Here is a 25,427-nt window from a genome sequence, read left to right on the forward strand (position 1 = left end):
TATTTTTGAAGAATTTCTGATAGTGGGAAAAAAACAGCCTTTCAAGTTTTTGTCGCCCTAAAAAATCCGAAGAGAGTTTGGATGGGGACAGTGATTGCAAGTTTTAAGTATAAATGGGGAACACTAAAAGTATAACAGATTTCACTGTTATATCTAAAATATATTAGTTTAAGATATACAAATTAGAAGATATAAAAATTAAAAAAACCTGTGAATTTGAATAACATTTTGTTAACTGAAAGCAGAAAAGTAAATTTGGATATTGTTTTGTTTGGGATGTTCATAATTTCTTTTAAATAAACAGAAATGCTGTGACGCAGCAAAGAAAACAGTTAGCTACAAAAACATGTAAATCAACAGGAAAAAGCAGTATAGAAACAAATACCCCCTACCACCATACTTTATTTGCTTTCAAATACGGTGTTCGTTTCTAGACTGCTTTTTCCCGTTGATTTACACGTTTTTGTAGCCAACTGTTCTTTTCTGCGTCACAGCGAAGAATTTCTGTTCATTTAAAAGAAATTAATCTACAATACCTACCCAGAACGTATCCCTGCCTTCGAAACAGTGACGCAGCCACCAAACAAATTTACTACTGCTACGATCACGAGACGCAAACAATTTGCATGCCTTAAGAAAGTGCGAAGGGGTGTCCAAATCGTCCTGGGAAGGAAATAAGTATTCGTTTCTAAAATCACCTTTACAGAAATTAATTCCAAAATTAGTTTTAGCAAAACAGTTATCACCATGTGCTAAAGTTTCTTTCTTTCGTCGGATATTCCTTCACTGGTTGAGCTTTAGTCAGGAAACATTACGTATGTCATTACCGTGAAAAATAAAATAAAAAATAAAGTAGAGGCGCGATTAAAACTGACAGAAAAAAAATAATGTACACAATTAAACAAATCGTTTAGTAAGTACCGGAAACAAAATTTAGTGGAACTCGTGCTGAATATAATTCTCAAGCTAAAAAAGAAAATAAAATTTCGTTTGTTGGTCGTGCGATACCCTTAGCGCAACCGGTCTTTCCAATTGGCACTCCGTAGCGCGCGTCTCCTGGAGCGTTTTGCTCATTTTGATTATTCTCAATTTCCGCGGCCCAGTAACCAAATTCATGCCACGCTTTGAAGTGCACTGCAGCGTCGCTTTGGACGTATGCCAGCAACACACCCTGCCCACTGAAAATTCGAGACGCTGTACAGGGCCGACGTTAAGTCTCCTTCTTAAATCATGAGAAACAAAGCACATCTAAATAACATTCCAGCCTTTTTAAAGAGGAAATCCTTTATTGAAGAAACAAGAAATAGTTTCGAATGATTATCATTTCACCAAACAGTGGAAAACGTTATCCAGCGAAATAAGGATGCCATTATTGTCGGCGTTTTTCAAGTTATCGCTATTCAGCAATAATTCACATAACGCTTTCTTAACTTTGTCACTATAGCTATGTTTCTGATAATAAAGAAAATAAAAGCTGTTATTGTTTAGAAAATTCTTTCGTATGAGTCAAAGTGCTCTGAACATATTATGGTTTGGTAGACCTTCGCAGTAATATATTCCGCTTTTTTGGCTGCTGTAGGGACTGGCTCACGATATTAGAATTACAGAAAAGTATAATGAAGCAATGGACTTGGTAAAGGAGAAAAATAGGGTAAAGAAACTAAAGAAATGGATTGAGATTCGAACAGGTAGGATTCAGGGTAGGAGTGGTTCAAGTAAAGTATATGGAAGTACCTTCACTTTGTTCTGGTCTTCTACGGTAGAAAGTATGGTGGGGGGGGGGGGGAATAAATCTGCAATACCTATCCAGAATCCTTGCTTCTCTTCAAATCTCATCTAACTTGTTCAGTTCGCTTTCCTTATTTTCTCTTTCCTCTCTCAAAAACACCACACCTGTGTGCTCTCTATAATCCCAATATCGTATTAACATTAATCCCCAACGAGAGAAGATAAGGTCCAAGCAAGACGCCTTATCTACTTACTGTCCTGTTTTGAAAATGTTTAATCTATTGCTTGAGCAGAGGACCTAAGAACGAAGCACTATTAACTATAAATAGTAAATAAATAATTACTAAGATATACTACGCTTATTATTTTTACAAACGTAACATATATAATACGTTATTATATTATTAATCATAATTATTTAACATAAAATATTTACAAGGAAAATTAAGACTGTACGTACAAGTCCCTTCTAATCTGTGTTGGCCGTGAACCCGAAGTTCATTAAGAGTGAACCCGTCTTCAGACGCTGAACTTGCGAGTACAAACGATGCAGTTTTCTTTGCCAACACGTTCACTCAACTTTGACGATCACTCCTTGGGTCGGGCTTTCGTTTTGATATTACTGATTCCACAACCTTCTCTAAGTACACAAAATGCTCGTCGTTTATCTTTCTCCATCGGTAATTTTAAACTTCTTTCTTCCAGGTTACAATCGTATGTAGTTTCCTTTTCGGTTCGGAGCGTATTCATTTAAATTCACAACTCGCTCGGGTAAATTTTTGCATTTTACGTAGTTCACTGCAAGAATGATAGTTGTTCATAAAATAAAATAAAAAACCTTAGCATTTTTTTAATTAAATGCCTACTATCATTATCGACAACACTGCTAAAATCTGCACTAGACTCTGAAAGTCTCTGGATCCTGAGAGTGGAAAGTGCAGGAGAATTCCTTTCTTTAAATACTTTGCTTTCTCCCGAAGAATATTCTTTGAGTTAGCCAATTTCAGAGCACTCTTTGGATAGGAGCAGTAAATATATTCTAATAAAGCCAACCGTCTTGTTTTAGTTCAGGTATTTAAAGTACACTGCTGATGGAATGAAATTAATTATAACGATGTATTTTGAATATGTTCTGGTGTATGAAAATTTACGCTGAAAACATACTACTTCACAGAGCTCTTCAAGTTAGAACTCGAAAACTGAATCAGCTTGTTTTGCATATATATGTGTGAGAGAGAGGAAGTTGTTATATTCTAAATACCTTACCTTAATTAATGGACACTTTATACAATGCAGCTGGATAGGATAGGCAACATTATTCCTTTTTTTTTTTTTTAATGCTTGCTGATAGCACACCTTTTTTAGACGCATTAAGCCTAAGACTTCTTTTATCTGGAGCACACTGTAGTTATCCAGTCAAGATTGACAGTTGAATGCATTGAATTCAGCGGCTGGGGGAGGGGATAACAACACTTCCCTGAAGTAAATTCAGGAACTAAATGCGTGCTACTCGAGAGAATCGGCACGCCCAGTTACGGATCACAGATTTCCAGGTGCTTAGATCTTTACAGATCAGTGTGTGTTACAATTCAGTGATAACAACCAGCAGCTATGGGACAATGCAATAATGGAGACGAGTTTTCCTGATGTTTTTGTCTTGCATTTTTCTTTGCGACGATATTATCGGCAAAGTGTTGCCTACTGTTGGTGAATGAGTGAGTTGAGACTCCCTAGTTGCCAACGGCAAGCTATGGGTTAGAACCCCCGCTGTGGAAACGGCCTTTCTAAACGGTATAACATGAGATACAGAGCTGATTATTTTTAACGCATTTGTGTAATTCAAATAAATTTAAGTGAATAAATTCCTGGAATGATTTAATCTTCAATTTAATAATGAACAGGTGATAAATTATTATCATGGGATGGTATGATATCGCAATTTATTCGGAGACTGGCCTAAAAACCGTCCATATCAAGTCTCTAGGCAGAGTTTCCGGATTAGAGCCCGCCAACGCGGGTAGAATTCGCATAAAAATAATAAAAAAAATGAATAAACTGAGGCACAACACTAGCTTCCTTCTCTCTCTCGTCATCAGCGAGTTATGTTTCATGGCTCTGTGACAGAGGCATAACTGCTATTCCATTAAATGAATAGAGAACTTAAGCAGACGCTGTGAAAACTCTCAAAGGGGGGGGGGGGGGGAGATAGAGAGTCAGAAAATTCTCAAGGAGCTGCTGAAAGCCTGTTGAGGGTGGAAAGCCTGTGTACGTAGAAATCGTACTTAAGCCAGTGCTGTGTAATATTCAGAAGTGCCACATAACACCTAAAAAATTGCTTGGAACTTTTAGAGCACACGTCGTGAGCCGTAAATGAAAGAATAGCATCGGTTATGGACATTTCTTGTTTCTGTAGACATTTCCCACCAAGTCGATATGTTTAGAATATCCATTTGGTGACAAAGATCAACCGGAAGCTCTCTTACAGAAAATTCGATCGAAGATAACGTCAACACGTAGTCGTGTTTAGTCAAAATTTAGATACTGTGCATTGCATTCTGTTAGCAATAACAAGACTGCGAGCCTGAATTCCGATATTAATAAGGCACAAAATTAACTGGCAAGCACAATGCATTCAAGCAAACCTATACGTAAAAATTTCCATGATTGTCTTGTCTCGAACAGGCGTAGTAGTAGTTGGTTTGCTTCCCTTCACACGAAATAACCTTCTTCTAGAGTAAACAAAAACATAAATTTCAATGCAATATAAAAAGCAATTTACTAGAATAAGTAATGGATGAAACTCAGTGCTTCACGCAACTGAATTACCCGACGTAACCGCATCCATTACGCAGACACTAACTCGGAATCCATTAGTAATGCACGGAATTCTTCGGAAGCAAAATTTCGTGATCGGCGAAGAGAGAAATGAAATAACAGGATTAGCCTGAAAGGGATGTCTGTTATGTACAATAAAATAAAGGATATATTGGAGTCTGGTAGGCTAATGGTTGACACTATGCAATTTTTCTTAGGAAGGAAGCGCATTCAATAATGGTTGAACATCCATATTCTATAAAAAGCTCTGCCATCCGAGAGAAAATATTATGCTCACTTTAATACAGACAATGAAATAGAACAATCTGTTATGAAGGAAGCCTTTTGTTTTATTTTTATGTGTACTCCACTCGCGTAAGATTGCACACATGCATGGGTAAGGAAGCCTTGCTCTTTTGGAACTGTTTCAAATAACTTCAGATTTCCACTAATCAGAATGGTGGTCTAATGCTGAGCGATGAAAATCATCTGCCATCTAAATGGCAGATAGCCTTATATAGTTCTCCGCATCTCAGATTGGATGCTAATTAAGGTCTTTCCAACCAAACCCCCATGTTGTTCTTCGGACTACTACGTTACGGTAACACTGTTTGTAGCAAGATTTGCAGAAAGAAAGAAAGAGAGAGACAAAAACAATTATGTGTGCATGCAAATCAGAAAACAGCTATCCTATCAGGATGGTTCACTTAGAAACGCGAATCCACTTGATATGCGCAACTCATGGAACTGACGAAACACATAACATTGCCAAAGTAGCTATAATAATGTCAATATGAAATGTCTGTCTGAAAACATCTATGCATTCAAGGGCACGTTCTTCCTTTTTCATCATTTCTGATGACAAGAGATATTCCACGTCGACTTACACTTGCCTAACTCCTCTACATCAACATGGATTAAATGGGTTAAACAGAGTATTTTCCATACACAAGAGGTAGAAGAACCTATTGCACATCGCTACTGTCTGTGGACAGAAATAAGAAATCTGTTGACATTTTTCTGGAAGAGTTGGAGATTGTAGTTGCTGGGGAACATTTCAGGAGGAAGGCTGTTCCAGAGAACAGAGATAGAAGGAAAAGAAGAGGGCTACGAGAAACGATTTCGGTGTGCTAGCAGTTGTGTTGAAAAGGGATGTTAGATAGCTACGGCTCTTCATAGAAGTACCTGTAGAAAAGACAGTTGAAATAGTGAGTTTGTAGTTGAAGTGCGTCAGTGAGGGAGGGATCAGACCAATTGCTCTCCCCCGGACAGTACCGTGTATTTTATACAGGCTTCAGGCGCACCGTCCCAAACATGTGAACAGTATTTTAAGGACCAGTGAATTTAGAATTTGTGTAGAGTTAGTAGCTGGATGAATGAAAGGTGGCATGTCTAGAGAAATAATGCCTAGCTCTTTTTATTATTATTATTATTATTATTACAGAGATGAGGTAGCTACATCAGTAGCTCAGTACACCATTCATTAGCATTTAGTGCAGAATGATGACTCATCATTTATATATTTACATGATTTTTCCTTCAAAAGAAGGAAGGGAACCAACTTATGGAAATAATCTCAACTCCTCCAAAATACATTTCACATGAGGGAGTTACATTGTTTAAAAATGTTTTCTGTACTTTTATTTGATATTAACGCTAATGTAATAACAGTCCATTCTAAAACAATACATGCAATACAATATTAAACTTCTTTCCTTGTGACGTATTATTAGTTTACAATATTTACAAAAGATTGTATTATAATGTGCTCAAAATAATTTGCATAATAAATTCGTGGGCATGTTATTTATACATTTTAATACCATTGAACATAAATAATTAACAAAATTTCATTTTTCTTCTAAAGTGATTTATTCTATATGACTATGCCCAATCTTCTGGTAAAGAAGTTTTCACGCCTTGATCTTTGTTAAAGCGATTATCATGGTCCAGGAAACAAGCAAGTTTCTCGTTGAATGGTCCATAATGAAGTAATTGAGTGTATCTAGCAGTGGATGATCAAAGGTGAAACTTGTTTCTATCCTATCCCATCCCATCTCCAATATATTAACACTGTGTGAGAAAGACGTTATTCTTGATTTCCCAAATAAGTGATAGAAATATCTATTTTAGATGTATGAGGTAGTCTAAACATAACTTTATTTTACATGCGTCCGTTTCTATTTGATTTATAGTTCGTTCATATGTTGCAGCATAAGTTCAATCACTTCCTATGATTTCATTTCGATCACTGCATTTAGAAAACAACACATTATTACTAAGAGAAATACAAACTACATAGTGGTCTGTTGAATAATTTGTGACTACAGGTATCAGCACAATGAGTGTAGGAGAAATCACCAAAATAACTAGAGGTGTGACGGTCATTTCTATGCAAGTCAGTAAGAAATACTTTTAAGCAGATTTTTTTTTTTTTTTTTTTGAGTACCAACTATGAAAGGCATTTAGCCTAAAGTACACCGACATAAGTACCATGAGTAGGCTAAAGTTCAGATAATCCGAAGACCATGAACTTTTTCAAGTCACTTCAAGCCGCTAACAAGCTGGATGACTATCTCGTTCCAGGGGAAGAAATTCATCCCTCACCTCTTTAAAGACATTTCCAAAATATCCATGCCCAATGTTGGATTCGAATCGACAGCTTGATGGATGATGAGCGGATACGCTAACCATTCAGCTAGCTAGTCCTGCAAGGTCCTCTTCATTCTTCAGAAATGCAAATCACTAAACAACGAAACTAGTTAACGATTATCGTGAACTTTTTTATCTTATTATTTTCTTGTTACGATGAAATCAATGTCACCGAACAGTTTACTCTCTTCAAATAAATGTGAATGAATGCAATCTCCTGACACAACAACGACACTTTTTTTTCTCTTTCTAAGCTACATTTCAAGGGATAACGTCGTTATTATTTTACCTTATTTGATAGCCGCTATGCAAAATACCGAGGATCTGACGTGCAATCTAAACATATAGTCAGAAACTTGTCATCATTTCTCAATTGATTTTCAGCTGTTTTTTTTTTATTGTGTTCCAACACGGCTAATGATACCTTCCTTCGTCCCTTATTAAGCCCGCATTAAATATCGCTGCAATATCCAAATAAAAACATATTTCGCTGGGCTCCTCTTGGTATAATATGTTAACATCACACCATCAATTATTTTACATGCATCGGTTTCTGTTTGATTTTATGCTTCATTAACTTTCATGCATATATTTTATTGTTTCATTAACATGCTGCTACCATATATTCTCTTCATAAGTTCAGTCACTTCCTACGATTTCATTTCGATCACCGCTATAACTTTACGTATCTCAGAATTGTAATTTATCTGAAACAGTTAAGAAACATTTTCCTTTGGCTCGATCGTGATAAGTATAGTTCCATACTTGTTTTCAACTTTCGTCCCATTTTCATTCCTAATTAACCTGAAACATTCACAGTATCTGCATAAAGGTAAAGTATATAAAGCGATATTATTTTCGTTATTTGAAAAATCAAAAACTATGACACCAGGCTTTGCTACCAAAATTTACTTAGGCCTCAATAGCTAAAATCCTTGTACAACTCGTTAGTTTAAACTAAATTTACGAGTAGCTTTAATTCTACAATACTCATTTGATAAAAAAATGACTGGAATAGGAGGGGCAATAAATGGAAATTTCCAGCCTACAGTTCTAAAAAAATACTTCAAATCAGAATACAACTTTTTTTTTTCCTTTCCTGTTTTGCAATATTTTCTAAGTGTGCAAAACAAAAACATTACAAAAATACATGTGCAAAACAGGAAACGTAATATATCAGAAATTAAGATAACGGAACAATAACAGGCACTGCTATTCCATCTAATGTCACAATATTAAAATACTGTGCACTGGCCAGTTCTGAATGTAATAAGAGTGATTGAGAATACTTCTCAATCACTCTATTTTTTCATCGCAAATGCACGTGGCCATAACATATATGAAGTGAAAGATTTGAAATGTTTAAGAGCAATTATATGATTTGCTGTGAATACAACTTTAAGAAAGCACACAAGATTTCTGAATAAAAAAAAAATACACCTCCAATGGATTTCAGAGAATGCAAACAAAATCAAGAGTCTTATCTCCGGTAATTTAAGCCTCTATCAATCCGTCGCTTTGACACCGGAAATGAAAACACGACGCTTAATCTTGGATGAGAAAATGTTTCACACACTTACTAGGAAAAGTGCCACGTGAACTAGAGCAGCAATGACTGTATCCAGGCCGCTTCGATTCTGACCCTTTCTCTAAATTTCCTTCCTTCATTCATTCTTTCAGCAATGTAACGGAGCAAATTTTTGATTAAAATTTCGTTGCACTTTGAAGGGCGACGGGAAATGCGATAGGTTCTCTCTTAGCAACTCTGATAGAGCTTGCCTTTAAGATAAATAAGAAAAGCAGCTCACTTCCTGTCTGCAGTTGATAAAAAGAATAAAAAAAAAAAACTGCCGTTATAAAAGAAACTGACTAAGCCTCATTATTCCAAAAGCCTACACTTCACTGATATGCAAGTGATATTGAACGATATATCCACTAATTTCTCAGATTAAGTGGTCTGCTACTTGGATAAATATAAAAAAGTAACCCTGATGTTTATGTTTTTATTTATAATACAACATGGACATAACATTAAAAAAAATTAATAATCTGTGACGATTTTTTTACCCTTCGAATGATGTCATCAATGCTCTGTATACTTAGCATCTTTTAAGTGTATTTTTAATTAAAAAACAAACAAACAGATAACGCCTTTTTATTCCCATATAGGGAGTAGGCGAGGCGGTTTAGCTCTATTTAACTAATTATCTTTCTTCTGCGTAAGCGGACCAGAGCCCACGAAACTAATGGATATAAACAATGGATATTGTACTGTATTATGTTATGTAATAATAAAAAAAAAAAAACACAGAAACTTAAATGATACGCGGTATCATACTTCACGTTGTATTCTGTATGCTAATATTCGATCACTGACTTTTTGTGCTTAGTCTGTTAGTGTTTTTATGATCGCAAAATTGCAAACAAAATTATTATAAAATTATTATTTTATAATAATTATAAAATTCAATTATTTAAATTAAAAGTTAAAAAAAGAAACACTAAAAAATCAGCAATTTATAGGCCGAATATGAGTAAAAACATGTGAAATCAACCATCCTCAAGGCAATTATTTTTCTTATTATGGCATGAAGCCTTTGTTTTCCCTTAAAGCAGTGGTTCTACCTTTTTACCTCTGAGCCCCACCTGACAAAAGAGAAAACACTGTCAGCCCCCCCCCGCCGGTTTTATTCATCAAAATAGAAGTCATACTAAGTTTGATGTTTTATTCAGTTTATTTTGTGTTTTCTATTTAACAGTTTTTGATACAAAATAATTAAAGTATCACAATATTAGGCCTACAATAAAAATTAGTTTTAACACTTGCAATTAACCAAAATATGTATTGAAATTAAACAATATTTAACTAAAAAGCATTTAATTTTTCTCTGTAAAAATAATCAAACATTTAAATGTCAATCTAATGCCGCCGCCCCCTTTCAAGCTATTCGCGCCCTCCCTGGGGGCCACGCCCCACAGTCTGAGAACCAATGCCTTAAAGGATTATTTTAATAAAAATAATAAATACTAATAGATTCATTCCTAACTACTGTTCATATCTTGATCTTGTATATGCTGTTTAAATTTATAAAAAAATTGAATACCAAAGACAAGTATTTCGATAGGTTTTATAATGGTTACAAAGTTGCATTGCTTCCGAAGTCATTATAAAAAAATTCTCTCTCTGCTTACACATGCATATTGCAGAATCCTTCCGTATCCTGAAATATTCTAACATGCAAAGAAAGACTGATGGAATAGAACCCCCTTCGGAAAAGTGATGTGATAATACAATATGCAAATTTTGTCTACAAAGAAAAATCAGTAGTTTGCACAGAAGTTATTTTGATCTCATATGCCAAACGATGTTTAACACACACATTGGGAGGAACTTACATATGCTGTTACACTGCAATCAAGCATTTTGAAGTCCATGGTTGGCAAGTGTCGAAGAAATAGAACGCCACAGGCGACACTGAATCAAATACATATACAATCAGTTGGTAATACAACACTGCCTTATTACAGGAGCTGGACCTGTTTGAGAAGGCTAGTTATCTCATCCCTCCATCAGAAGGCAGAGATCTTTGTTTAGAGATGCGAGAAGTTGCAAGCAATCTTATAAGAGTTTCGACGACACAACAGCGAATACACAACACCGAATTTGTACCTAAGTGTTATGTAATCACAACACCAACGAAACGTGGTGCTGCTTCACAGTCTAGTTTGTGCCCAGATTCATGCTAAGGCACAATCTAGACTGTGGAGCACGGAGGGTTTTATGTACTGTTGTTATACCTTTTGGTCCATGTTATTTCGGATTTCAACATCCGAATATTGCAGTGATCAGCAGAGATCCTCCACCTGAACTTGACAGAACATCCGTGGGATGAACTAGAACTCAGAATTAATGCACAATCAAGACGGCCGTCCACTGGTGAAGCTTACTAATGCTTGAAAGGAGAAGCGAAGCAAAATACCACCAACTTTTTTCAGAAAATCACAACGCATTGAAACAGTTATTGCAGCCAAAGGTCGAACAACACGTTATAAATTTCTGTCTATAAAAGACATGTTTGCTTATATTATACAAACACTGTCCCATAAGTTCTGTAGGGTAGTGCACCATAATTGTATAGTCGTGGTGCGCAAATGTACAAAGTTATACATTTGAATAATTTAAACCTATATTATGAATCTATATTATACATTTACACTATATTATAATACAGCAACAGATGAGAGATAACTAAAAAAAAAAAAAAAAAACCCTTTTCTCAAGAGTAGTGATGAACGCACCTCTAGAAAGCGTCAATACATGTAAAGAAATTAATTTTCCTCATTTTTAATGAAATGAAGAATTGAACAATGACATATTTGTGCCTATGGTCAGACAGAAAGTTCTACTAAGAAAAGAGCGGAGGAATTTTTCAGTCAGGAGAAGGCAACTGACAAAGAAAATGGCCAACTGGTCCTTGTTGGAAATCCAAAGAGCAAAGCAGGAAGTGAATATCAGACATACAGAAATTATTATTATTATTTGACACCTCCAGGCAGTCGAAAGACTCATCGAGGGAGGGCACCAGCTCTACAACTCTGTCTCCACCACTCAATCCACCAACTGACCACAACTACACAAACGCCATCTACCGTCGACCACCAGTACTAATATTTCCACAGACAATCACAAAACATCCATGCCATCACAAACATCGCAGCCTTTTGACTGGAGAGCGGATATGCTAACCACTTGGCCAACCAGGCTGGAAAATATTCTGGGAAAATCTGGAGAAAAGAACAAAGCTAATGATAATGGTTAGTAGCTGCTGGATTCTGTTCATCACATGGAATAATCATTACTAACACCACGTTCCAACAGAAGGAAGTGTAAAAATTTCACACTGAGAGAAGACACAAGAAATAAAAAGAGTCTCACTGACTATGTTATTGTTGATAGCAATATCTTCATGCCAGATTCAAGTCACAAGAATATACAGAGGATCTGAAATAGGAAGTGAGCGCCATATAGTTTTGAGCTAGATAAAAATGAATATCTTGTTGAAAAGTAAACTATGTAGAAAGGTTTAGAAAGAATCAAAACTGAGCAGATTTCAGAAAGAAATGCAAATACTGTTCAAGAAAAAAAATGAGAGTTTGAAAATAATAATCAAATCACAGAAACCAGTGGCAGACTGAATAAAAAGTTAACTGATTCAGCCCGAAAGGCGTGTAGTAAAGTTATTTGAAAACATAGAAAAATCAGTTCCGTGGTGGATTCAGGAAGTTAAAAAAGGAAGTTTCAAGAGGAAGGAAACGAAGAAGACGTAAGTAAATCAGCATATATTCTAAGAAAGCATATGTGACTAACTTACTTCAAAGAAAACTGTAAATGTAAAAAATGCAAATCAGTATTTTATCTATTTTTTAAATAGATAAAAAAAAGTCATGGAAAGACTTTGATAAGAATATAGAAGATAGATATAGAAGATAGATATCAGGAAGACTTGCAAAATATTCTGGAGGCTATAGGAAAATGAGGGAAAATATGCTGGCAACTTTTTTCCTTCGTTCTTTAAGAATAAGTTGACATGAGCTTACCTTCATACGTTGGAATGTCTGTCAATGAAAAGGTGCAGAGATTATATAAAACTAACTTTAGTTTGAAGCATAAATTACCAATACAACTGCGAGTGGCATATCACCAAAATTAGAAGACTTTTTTTCCTTTTTTGCAATTTACAATCTTTAAAGAATCGTCTACTGGCGAAACTCAACGGGAGGAATGCAGTGCATCGTTTCTGGTATAGCAGCAATGGCGCTAGAAGGCCAGCTTGTCTTTAGACAGTGTTACGGTGTAGTACTATCTGCCAATGAGCTAGAAGGCAAAATCACTATTTGTACAAGAGCACGTTCTCTGCATTTGGCCCTTTTGAAATCCGACTGAGATTTCTTGCATTGTTCAGTACCTCGGTGTCGCCTGAAAATGAAACCGGGGTACTTTGGCAAACTACTTTTAATATGTTTTCTTTTTTCTGACCGCCTTGGCACACATGTTGGAAAAAAGGTATTAAGTGTTCAGTGCATAAACTGCTTGATGCGCCTGCAATTTTTTTCAGGCGCATTAAAGGCCTGAAAAATTTCATGCAACTAGAATACCAGGTGGTCGGTAGCATCTAGCAAGGAATGGTATCAAAAACTAGAAACAGCATCAAAAGCTCCATTTACAATTAGTCAAACAGCGATTAGACTTCTGAAAAGAGTCACAAGTGTGCATCCAGAATGCGTGGTTTCCAGCAGCTTCTTACAAAGTAACGCATATGAACCATGGAACCAAAAAAAGTTTGTAAATCTAAAAAGGCAAAAGCGATACCATGCAACGAGGAATTGAATGGGGAATGAGTCAATAATGCTTGAGAAACAGACTGTACGAAATATTCGAAACAAGGTTTTAAACCAAGTGGGAGCTGGACGAATGGAATCATTAAGCAACAACTGGAAGGGGGGGGGGAACTGAGTTGAGTTGCATAATATGTTCGCTGCCTTTGCATTCATTCTAAAGAACGGCAGACCCTGATTTCTTTTTCCCGAGCAGACCTTCGTTTGTTTCGCGGTTATGACAGTTAAGTAACTGGTTTACTTCATGATACTGAAAAAAAATTTTTTTTTTCATTTTATATTCTTCCAAATCCACATGAGACGCATTTGAAATGTCCATGCTTAACAGTAAAATAAACTCGAAAATTGCAATTTTCTCATGCGTCAAAGATGTGAGAACTCAAAAAGCATATAAGAAGGAAAAGGGGAGTGATAGCGAGGTGCGTCCTCAACTGTGTTATAAGTCAATCCAAATAGGATAATCACCGGTCCGTTCAGGAAGAACACGATGTTAATGACACTCGTTCAGCATGCGCCGTGTATTATTTCGCATATCTCCACCTTCCTGAGTCATGTTTAGCGGCCACGGGCAATATACAGGAAGCGAAGCAGTAACTATACTGTCACGTGGTCTGCAGCTATATTATCCGCCCTTGGTCGCGGATTTCTTATCTGATGTTACCGAAGAATAATTAAAAGGTGATGCGCGAGTTATTTCCGCCCTCTTTCCCCCTTCCCCCCGCATTCTCCTTCCTCTCTGCCACAAAGGCTGACACTCGTGTGGCGAAACCAGTCTACCGAGATTGTGATCTAACATCACGACGCAGTATAATCGGTGCAGTGGGGTGGCCAGGAAAGAGGACTGCCTTCCGACGGCAAACATCCCGGGGATATTCACGTGGGCATGAACGGCTACTTCACCAGCTGGATGCAGCGATTCGCGTGGGAGAGAGTGAAGAGCCGGACACGAACATCGAGACTAGAGGCTATTTTTCGCCCGAGCATGTCTCTCCCATCGGACACGTGCATGCCTACTGCGTTACGTGACTTCCTTGACCGACGTGCTGGACCTTGAGTTTAGCACGGGGAGGTGGGGCTCCCTGTAAGGCCAGACGCCGTAAAGACTAAAGAAGAGCTACCTGTTGATCTCTTTTGATGCGCAAATTGCCACAGAATTTAAAAACGCGGACATTTAAGTTGCAGGAAAAACTGAGCTCATTCCTTCGTCTAACTTTTGCTCTTCGCATTGTTTTGTGCGTTTTATCCTAATTAATTCAATCCACTACACAGAAGTGCATTCAGAATTTCTTATTAATGATCGAGGTTTATTCAGATAACCAGCATGACATCTTCAAACTTACTGGAAAAGAGGTTTTAAATCGTTAAGTAAAACTGAAGGGATAGCCTTTATTTCGAACGAAGCGGAAGCTTATACCACTACTCCGCCAAACTGACGACGAAAACAGCGATTACCGAAGTACGTGATATTTTCTAGCGATAACTCTGCTAGTTACAATCGCTAGGCACACAGTATGCACCAAACTGCACGTTTGCGACATTTACTTTAATAATGGCTGCGTTACATTTCGAAAATCAAGAAGATTTTAATAAGTTCTCATCGAAATTCGCATCAGAAATTCTCATAAACACTTTAAGAATTCGGTGTTTCGCTTAGAAATAAAATAAAACAGAAGGATATCGAAGTGTAACCTTCACTTTTGAGGAGAAGAAAATTCAAGAGTTTAAGAAATGGGACGTCTCGTGACATAAGATGTTGGTATCGTGGATTACTAGTCGAATTGTTCAATAGATTTCGTATTCTGCATTTATACATGCTGCAGAGTTAACAAATGATGAAAGGAAAATGTCGAAAAAATGGAATGGATTATTTAATGTGTTCGTACACATAAAGTGCAGCGAAAAAGAAGCGCAGATCGACTCAATATGATCACGTTTGGGAATAGCAAACGAATATTCTTATACCAAATTAGGTGGGGGATGATTTTCATCGCCGTTAAGACGATACTCCCGCTTGTTAGAGACGTAAAGTAGATAGAAAAGTGCTGCGTTGGTCTCTTGCTGCATCATCTAACCCTTCACCCACCATTGGTACGAATGTGCTATAAGTTTAATTTTCCCGGCATGCTGTACCATAAAAAAACCATTCCTTATAATTAAAAAAAAAAGTTCATTATATAGACTATTTTCTTTTCATTTGTAAAATTCCAGAATAGTAAATGTGTAGAATAAAATAAAATAAAATCCAATAGTGTTGGCTATCAAATTAAAGTACGCGAAAAACCGGTTTAATAGCAGTGAAAAATTTCAGCGAAAAAAAAAAAAAAAAAGAAAAGAAAAGGTGTTCCTACGTGGTGTGGTACGAAACGGTCGGAAATGGAAGGCGGTTCACTGACACTGCAATCAAGAAAAGAAAAGAAAAGGCCATTCGAACAAAAATACACAGATAGGTTGAGATATTGTTACTAAGCATCCCAGACAGCTTGGCAAATATCCAGGGAAAAGAGATTACGATAATTATGTTTGGTTGCGTGAGTCTGCTTTCCTGTTGACCTCCACACGTAATCGTGCATTAACACGGCTTCATACAAAATATTATTCAACTATTTAGGCGGAGGAAAAGAATTTTTTTAAAACCCAACCAGTTCCATTGTTGCTAGCATTACGTGTACACTATAATTGCTCTCAGAGTATTTTGTATAGTTACTACGATGCACGTGAATTAATAGCATAGTCACGTCATTCACAATATTATCCGGTAAAGCGAATGATATTTTGAATAATATATGAAGTAGGATGCGATTTTTATAAATCCCCAGTAGAAGTTATTGAAGCTCGTTGCTATTGGAAACTTTCATTCGAAACTATCAGTGAAACAGCCGCCGACTTGATTTGGAATCACGGCCGAAAAAGCAGACTATGCGGCAAGTATGTGATGCGTGTTAATTTGGGAGTGCTCTTCTGGCTGGTTTGTCTGTTTTGCTGGATGAAAAATACAACCGAAACTTAAACCATTGTCTTAGAACTATTTCGTGGATGGTTTCAAGTTAAAACTCCGGAAATTCTCCATAATCATATTTGAAAAACTTTCTGCTACTCTCCCATTTATAATGATAATTCTTCCTGCTCGTATATTATTTGTGCATTGGAATGGTTAAAAAAAAAAAAAAAAAAAAAAAAAAAAAAGACTTATAGACTGTGCGACCTTCAGCTCCCTTCTTTTCTTTCTATTTGCTCTTTCAAAAACTAAGCAAACTCAAACGGGAGTTTTGCATTAAGAATATTGTAGGGTTTTGGCAGTGGTTTGCGTAAACAAATTTCACTTAACTGCTGTAAATAACGCAAGGAATAGTGGACATTAATGAAGTACTTACATTAATCGCATTCTAAAACTTTAAATACTGAGAGAAACAATTGCACGCGACTCCTTGTCTGAAACAGCTAATTACAGTTGGCAACGTATAATCTTGCAGTCAGTGCCAGCATAATTAGTGTCTGCTTGTGTACTTTAAGGGCTGCACGCGCACCAATTCTGACGTGTGCCATTGTCATCGTAGAAGGTTCTTTGACCTGATGAAAGATAATCGAGGAGGGAAAGAAAGGTCACACGCTGTTGATCTTACGCTGTTACTGTTAATGTCTGCGACAGTATTTCAAAAACGCACTTATAAATTCTCTAACAGAAACAATGGTTATTTTGAAACCCAATGGAAACAAAAATATACATTCAATCGAATATTCCACATCCTCAAAATATATTCGATATAAGAAGGGATAATAATGAAAAAAAAAATTGATTTAATTCTTTGTTATTAGCAATTCATTCATGTTTCTCCACAGCATTAAATGCAAGATCATAAAATATAACTACGGTAAACACGTGACGATCTGTGTTCTGATCTTTCAAGTACCGTATATCAGTGGCGACCGATGAAAAATTTTTAAGTGGGGGTGCTTCATATACAAAAAAAAAAAAAAAAAAAAAAAATAATCAGTAATGAATCTATTAATAAATAAATTTACATATTAAAAATTGGCTTTATTAAAAATATTTCATCCTCATCACGAACAAACACCAATAATAAAAGTTTCGTATCAATAGCAATGACAAGCGCAAACGAATATCGGCGTTAGATCGCAGTGCATTTGTTTCGTGTAACGATAATTGAAAAAATATTATTCTTTTCATATTTTCAACAGTGACACTTGTCATAATTCAGCCTTGTATCCATAATAAATAAATAATTATATGTTATTTTAACAAAATAAAATAAGATTTACAAAAAATAGTTCACCACGCACACGCACCAATAATAAACGTTTCATATCTCACAGAAATAACGTGCGTAAGGATGCTAAAAATGCACTGCAGTGTGGGAATGACGTAACGTGCAATGACAAGCGCAAGCGAATATCGGCGTTAGATCGCAGTGCATCTGTTTCGTAATCTAAAGCGTTAATCGAACAATTCCAATTATCAAGTATTCAATCAATGTCGAAACATCAGCTGTAACCTTTAACATGTTGTATTGCATTTATATAATGTTGTAAGTATTGTTATTATTTATAAACACAAACAAAATTTAAATTTTTTCCTTGGGGGTGCTGCAGTGTTGCAGTGCTTATGTACGGGCCGCCACTGCCGTATATAGCAAATATTCGCGGTGCCACATTCGATTTTGGAAACTATCTACAAATAATAATAATATCAATTAAAGCTTAGATATTTCAGAATTTATAAGAAAGCTATGATATATGAATATCATTTCTTAAAAATATATGCTATTGAATTTTATGGAAGCCAAAAAATATTTAGAGAAAAAAGTACCACGTTTGTATGCTAGAGCAGGTTTACTTGGCTGACTTCTTCACAATACTAATGTGCTAACATTAGTATTGATGCGATTATCATAAGTGTAAGCGTTATTTATTTATTTATATTTTATTAATGCGACTTTTATAGGATGGCCACGGAAAATCTGCGTAGTATGAAGTCGACACTCTCTACATAAAAGTAGACTAGTCTTTAAGAGATTTCACGCGCAAACTTTGCTTATTCTTGGGTAAAGGGTTAAAACAAGAATATAAACACTACCCAGCTAATAACTGGATAATCCGCCCAGCTATTGAATACTACACTCACATACGGAGTGGAGCCACTAAAAGCTCTCTCAAAATGCTTCACTCAATACAGAGGAGAGCAATTAGACTTATTAATGACCCATCTCTTACCAACTCACTCCCCACACACACTCACACACTTTCGCACAGACGATTGGTCTCTGCAATATGTGTATTCTACAAATATTTCCATGGGAAATGTTCATCTCAAATAGCATCAATAATTCCCCCACTTAGTACTAGGTGCGTTGGAACGCGTGCAGCTGCTGCTCAACATCCCTTCACAGTGCACCTTGAAACCCACAGAACAAGTTTCTTTTCCTCCTCCTTCATCTCTGCAACTGCTGTACTGTGGAACAATCTTCCCTCCTGGTGTATTTCCCAAGGAATACAATATACATTCTTTTAAATGAAATGTAAACAAGCTCCTCCTTTCCCAATCCACTACCCTTATATGGTACTAATGTACTATAGGTTGATCAACCAACCTCTCGTGTATGAGCTCAACATAAAAATAATAATAATAATACAGTTGATTTTGTCAACAGCCACAGGCGGCTACAAGAACAAGACTGTTATTATGTATAGAGAAAAATTCATTTATTTTTGATTCCCAATTACGAAAAATGAAGCCTATAAAACAGTAGTACTGTGAATGGGCTAAATTTTTTTTTTAATATTTTAAATTTAATTTTATAATGAATTACATTTTTCTGATTTTTTATTTTTAGTCCAAAAACTGTGCTCTAGAGATCAAGCTTGGAACTTTCACACGCCACTTCTGGCGTCCAGTAAGCGGAGTGGCGGTCTTACACGAGAAGAAATTCATCTCCTACCTAAAGACAGACATCCATGCCTACGACGGAATTTGAAACGGCAACCTTTTGATTGGAGAGCGGATACTCTAGGCTGGTAAACTATATTATGTACGTAGTTTGTTGCTACAAACGTACACCATCCAGACTAATAAGCGCGTGATTTCGTGAAGAATCTGGTTATTTCTTCAGGCTGTGATCTCCATCTTTTATTGACTCATCTTCAGTGATTCTTTTATACAGTATTTTAATGTAATGTTTATTGACTTCATTTATTCAGTTATTTTCAGAAATACTGTAATTTTTTGGGACATTTGTTGGTTATTGGAACAGTAGGACAAATCAAACAGCAGGTGCCTAATTTTGTAATAGTCATTCTTCGTTTTCTGATAATTAGAATAACTATACTTAGTTTCCCCCCCCCCCCAGATGGTGTCTTTATCTTGTCGTGGTGATAGGGGGAGGGGGCTTGCGCATTCCAGTAATCTTATGAGCTATACCAACAGTAGCATTACTACCAGCAGGGCCTTCCAAGCCCAACAGGTCACAGGTGAGGGATCAGACGAAGAGAGTCACCCTGGTCCTCCAGGTTGGAGGTTGCACATGGGGCCGACAACCCCATCTCGTAAAACATGAACCAAGTAATCTTCACTACACGGACTTAAATGGATATCGACGCAGGCCTTGGAATAATGGTTTACGAATAGGTTCATGGAATGCTAGAAGCTTGTAGAGAGTTGGAGTTTTTCAAGAATCATACATGAATTAATTAAATGGACATAAAAGGGATATAGTAGCAATTCAAGAGACACGATGGAAAGGAGAAGGAAATTTGAAGAAAGAGAACCTTTAGCTACTTTATGGTGGAAACAACTCTGATAAACATGAATTTGGTTTCATCATTAGTAAAAAAACTGTGGCCATATCTGATCGAATTTGAAACCTTTAATGAAAGAATAAGCAAGCGAAGAGTACAAGCAAAATGGTTCAATATAACCCTTATTAATGCACACGCACCTACAGAAGACATTAGAACATCATTTAGAAAACCCAAAATTGCTACTAAAAAACTAGGATGACAAGGATAAATCTGAATATTTAAATGAATGTAGAAAGCACAATCAAGGGGGAAATGCCCATTTTACCATTGATAACCTGAAATTTAAAAGTGCCACCTCCTTCAGATATCTTGGAACATTGATTACTCAAGATAATAAAATTAGTACAGAAATAAAAGCTAGAATGCATGCCTCCAATAGATCTAATCATTCAGTGAAGATGTAGTGAATGACATTTACTACATCGTTTATCATCCTCCAAAATTCTACCAAGCAGGTTTTTAAAACAGAAATATACAAGACGATCGTCAGGCTTATTGTTTTGTATGGAGCAGAATCCTGGAGCATAAAAGACCAAGATGCAAAAGTGTTACAGATCTTTGAAAATAAAATCCTCAGAAAAGCCTATGGACCTGTAAGAGATAACGGAACAGGTGAATGGAAAATAATACAACCAAGAACTATATGAACTCCATAGATCCTCACTTCTAGTTGATGAGATTTGAGCAAGCAGATTGGGATGGCTTGGACATGTAGAAAGAATGGATGAGGAGAAAATGGCTAAACAAGCATTCAAGATGAAATCTTGAATGCTAGTTTAGCCTAATGGAAAGTGATCTCGAATGCCTGATGAAAAGCGACAAAGAGGTAGATCGCGGATGCGTTGGGAGAATAATATCCAAAAAGACTTGGATGAAATGAGAATTCAGAACTGGAATGAAAACGCTCAACACAGAAATGAATGGAAGAAGCTGGTGCATGCAGCTAAGAACCTTAGAGGTTGAACTAGCTAAAGAAGGAAAAAAAAGATATCAATCAGAAGAGTAAAAAGATATTTACTCTTCTGATTATAGTCGGAAAAGTACTGTTTCCATTACTAACCAACTTCCCTCGAACTGAAAAATGATAAAAATCAAGACAGAAACGAGTTCCTATTCTTAGGTTACTAAGAAATGTGAATATTTGATTTTCTTTAGTTTTTTATTATTATTATTATTTTGGAGATATATTGTGGATGTGGAAAAAAAATCATCTTTAATTCCGATATAAATGTCACTTAAATATTGCAAAGCAATGGATTTTAAGTGAAGTGATTGAAACTTTTTGAGACTAGCTGTCCACCTTCCAGCTAATTATTTTTTCTACTATTCTCATTTTATCATTTTCCTGTTTTTAATTAAATATTTTTATTTTATTTATTTACATCATCAAAAGGATGACTTCGGCTTGGCATTACCAGGATATCAGCCAATGTTCTTTTTCATGTATTGCTAAATGATTCAAATTTCTGAAAACATGTCCAAAAAGAAGATCGCTGCTCAATTCAATTTTGTCTCGGTTTTATACAAATATACATTTTCCTGTACAGAATTAAATTTATCTCAAAGCATGCGTCGTCATTTACTGACAGGGCCTCAGCGTTTTGCACAAACCATACCACATCATTAGATATATGAAGAGCCAAAGGCTTCAATTTGGCGACATATGACTTGTTTAAGCACTACCTTAAGGGTCAGTTGCTGCAGTATCCAGGTATTTGCTTACGCTTGGAATCGCCGAACTTTATATAGTTTCTACTATATTCGGCATGAAACTCTTTGAGTTTCTTATTCGGCTAAGAAACGATATGGGATGTAATATCCCTTAACTTAAACATACCACATCATATTCAAAATTCTCTTAGCACGTATTACTTAAACCTGCACCTTATAGTTTACAAATGCTGTACTTCTCCGTGCTGCCTTGGTAACTGTTCTGTGCATTCTGCATGATGCTCAGCTGAACAACTCATATTCGTTCATTCGAGAGAGAGGAATAAATAAAAGGATGTTTCGTTCCGGCAAAGACAATCAGAAAAATCCTATATTTAACCTTATCTAAGTTTCTGTCCAATGACAAAATTTTCGGTTTCAAGTCTTCGCATCCTCCCCCCCCCCCCCCCCCCAGGAAGCGAGCCCCACCAGGGACAATGTGGCGCACGACTGGAACGAGTAAGGCAGGGGGGGAATTTCTACAAGGGTGAACATCTGGCGACATCTGGACAATATCGTTTTACAGAGGAGAGTTTAAATGACGACATCCAAACCATGTCGTTGCGACAATAAAGCACGCTGTCGTGATTCTGACGCGTCCCGAAGGAAGTGAAAGCGAAATACTAAGCTAACGCTATCGATGGGATCAGATGTCAAAATAGCTTCGCATTAACGCTGTAGAACAGATTTTTTTTTTCTTCCGGTCGCCTTCTGTCATTTCTGCCTCACTCGTTTCGCAGTTTCTAAAGTTGTGTTTCATGAACTTAGTTTGAATGGTTTACTGATTTGGTTAAAACGGTCTTGAAGAAAGTGTGCAGTTCTCTTGCGATGGATCGTAAGCAAATCTATAACTACAAGGAAAGAAAAGACTCGTAATTGTCAACCGCCTATTAACACAAATAAGGACAAATATTCCGTTGATGACATCTGCGCACAATTTTGTATGACTGCACATTTTATCAAATCATAATGCGCTGAAGAGTGACTGGTAAATTGGTTCGTGTGAATTACAGAGAAACAGGACCATTCAAAAGCTTCCCCTACCCCATTATTAACGGTCTCTAATTCATCCCTCATCCAATATAAAAACTGAAAAGGAAATTTTTTCAAAGCGAAATGAAGAATGCTCATTTGAGCACTTTGTTTCCTCAGGCACCCCTAACGAAGCTAATTAATGGAAAAGTATTTCATTTCGACTTAGCTAAATGACTAGCATAAATTTTCGTGTAGCTCAACTATGTTTCATTCGCCTGTTGGGCTTTCAAATCATGAAAAAAAAAAAAAACATGAAAAAATCATGAAAAAAAAAAACATTTTGCTGACGATAACATAAAATATGTTGAATCTCTTGAGATTTGAATTAGGAGCAGTTTAGATTTGATATCCCATCCTTAAAGGCGTTTCACACCTGTCTGGAATACATTGCGTCAACGCTCTGTAGAAAGAAACGCATACGATGGTTATAAACGCATGCTTTGAAATAACCTGCACTCACTCACTCCTGGTTTGCAGTGTCACCTACTTCTCCGTTGAACAAACTCATTTAGGCGTACGGGCACCGCGGCAGACGACCTTCCCTCTAGAACAAGGAGCTATTCTCAGCGTGCGTGCGTGGGCGTACGAGCAGCCGAACAACCAGTCACGTGACACATTATATGGAGGGAATGGATATAAATTCTGCTTTTACGTGAGACGCTTCAATTGCCGCTCCGTAAAAGTTATCTGGTTTTTCGCTCCTCGGCACGCTAAGAAGGTAACTTACCCTAGAATTAAAAGGTTTGTTCTATTTAGGGAAGGTTTGCAAAGAAGAATTTGACCGACCTCGGAGTGCTTCGTTCCCTTGTATTCGATCACGCCTGGATGGCTGCTATGCACGTAAATGGCAAGTGTGAAAAGGACGCCCAAATCATTTGTAATTATAGTCGTGCTAATTAGGGATAAAAAAAACCTTGTCCTTTTGATATCTGACGCATATTTTCCAAGATATATGTCTCATTAAAATATAAAATTAACCACATCTTAACTAAACATTGCATCAGTTAAAGTAAATGTGTGTGAGAGAGAGATAAACCTGTCTTTATCTTTACGGATAGATTCGTATCTATCTTTTCAATGGCTTTGAAGTTTAAAAGAACTTCCAAATGGTTCTGTTTAATATTTGTATGAACCATCTATAAAAACCCCACCTCTCATACCAGTGACCTTCGACTTTTGCTGCTGAAATATTCCTCACTCTTCAGAACCTGCATCCTCTGGACTCTTCTTTATGGCAAGTCTATCCGACCGAGGATTCACTACTCGACTCGCTCTGGAGCACTAGTGTGTTGAAAATCTAGCGATTTAAGGGCCAATGAAAAGCGTTGGTTTTTTCTCCTACTTTCCGGAAGAAAAACAAACCCTGCGATCTTCTCATGAGACTGGCTAACTCGCCTTCAATCGAAAAAGTCCTTACTGCCTATCGGCCATAAGTTCGTACTTCACTCGTTCTTCCAGGGGAACTATGAAGACCCTTATTGTGCAGCAGCAGACTATGGACGACAGCTACGAAATCTTGCAAGCTTATCAGATGTAAATTGGAGAATGAAAACCAAAACGGAAGAGATTAGAATTCACTGAATGAACTCACACGAATGACTTCAAAAGCTGAATCGCAGTTGAGAAATTTTCAGTGACCTTTCAACGGCTTCAGTATTTTTGTGTACGCTATTTCATTTCTTGCAAATTGCGCGCGAGCACACACACATATACAGTCCAATGAAAATATTCTGAATCTGAATTTTTTCAGTCGATCGGCGAGTGTTTGAGGTGGAGAATTCAAACCTCGGACCTCCCAGTCCACGAACACCCAGAGATGTGTTCCATGGATTCAAAACCAGCGAATTTAGTAGTCATGGTAACACCTGGAAGTCGCTGGTTTTAAAGTCGTTCTCATTTTTGGCGAACCGTTCTCTAACGACGTGAAAGACTACTTGAACATGATCTGACGGGCTGTAAAAAAAAAAAAAAAAAAAAAAAAAAAAAAGCATGATTTTCTGGCACATGTTGAAAGGTAGCAATATCCAAGACAGTGCTAAATAGTGTAGACTATTTTCGAAGTCCGTCAGATCACGTTCCTGGCTCATGTTTCTTCATTCGAAGTGTCCAGCAACTTCGAATGAAGCGTTATACACCTACAGCATTACGTGTACTGGCTTTCACTATGACACGAGTGCCTCCTGGTAGAGTGAGTGGAATAGTAGACTGTGAAATGACTGAGATCATAATGTTATGAGCGAAATATTTTTAATGGGAGCTCACCCATGAAAGACTGTTAG

The 25,427-nt window shown here is 36.7% G+C and overlaps 1 protein-coding gene across 4 annotated transcripts in view; it reads right to left on the reverse strand.

Moving 5' to 3' along the window:
- LOC150106214 (neuroglian-like) overlaps positions 1 to 25,427 on the reverse strand; it is an 888,579-nt gene that overhangs the window by 779,498 nt on the left and 83,654 nt on the right. The window lies entirely within an intron of this gene.

This window comes from Typopeltis vanoorti, chromosome 5 (genome assembly GCF_054136105.1).
Source record: "Typopeltis vanoorti isolate ZY-2024b chromosome 5, IOZ_Tvanoo_1.0, whole genome shotgun sequence".
Taxonomy (NCBI): Eukaryota; Metazoa; Arthropoda; class Arachnida; order Uropygi; family Thelyphonidae; genus Typopeltis; species Typopeltis vanoorti.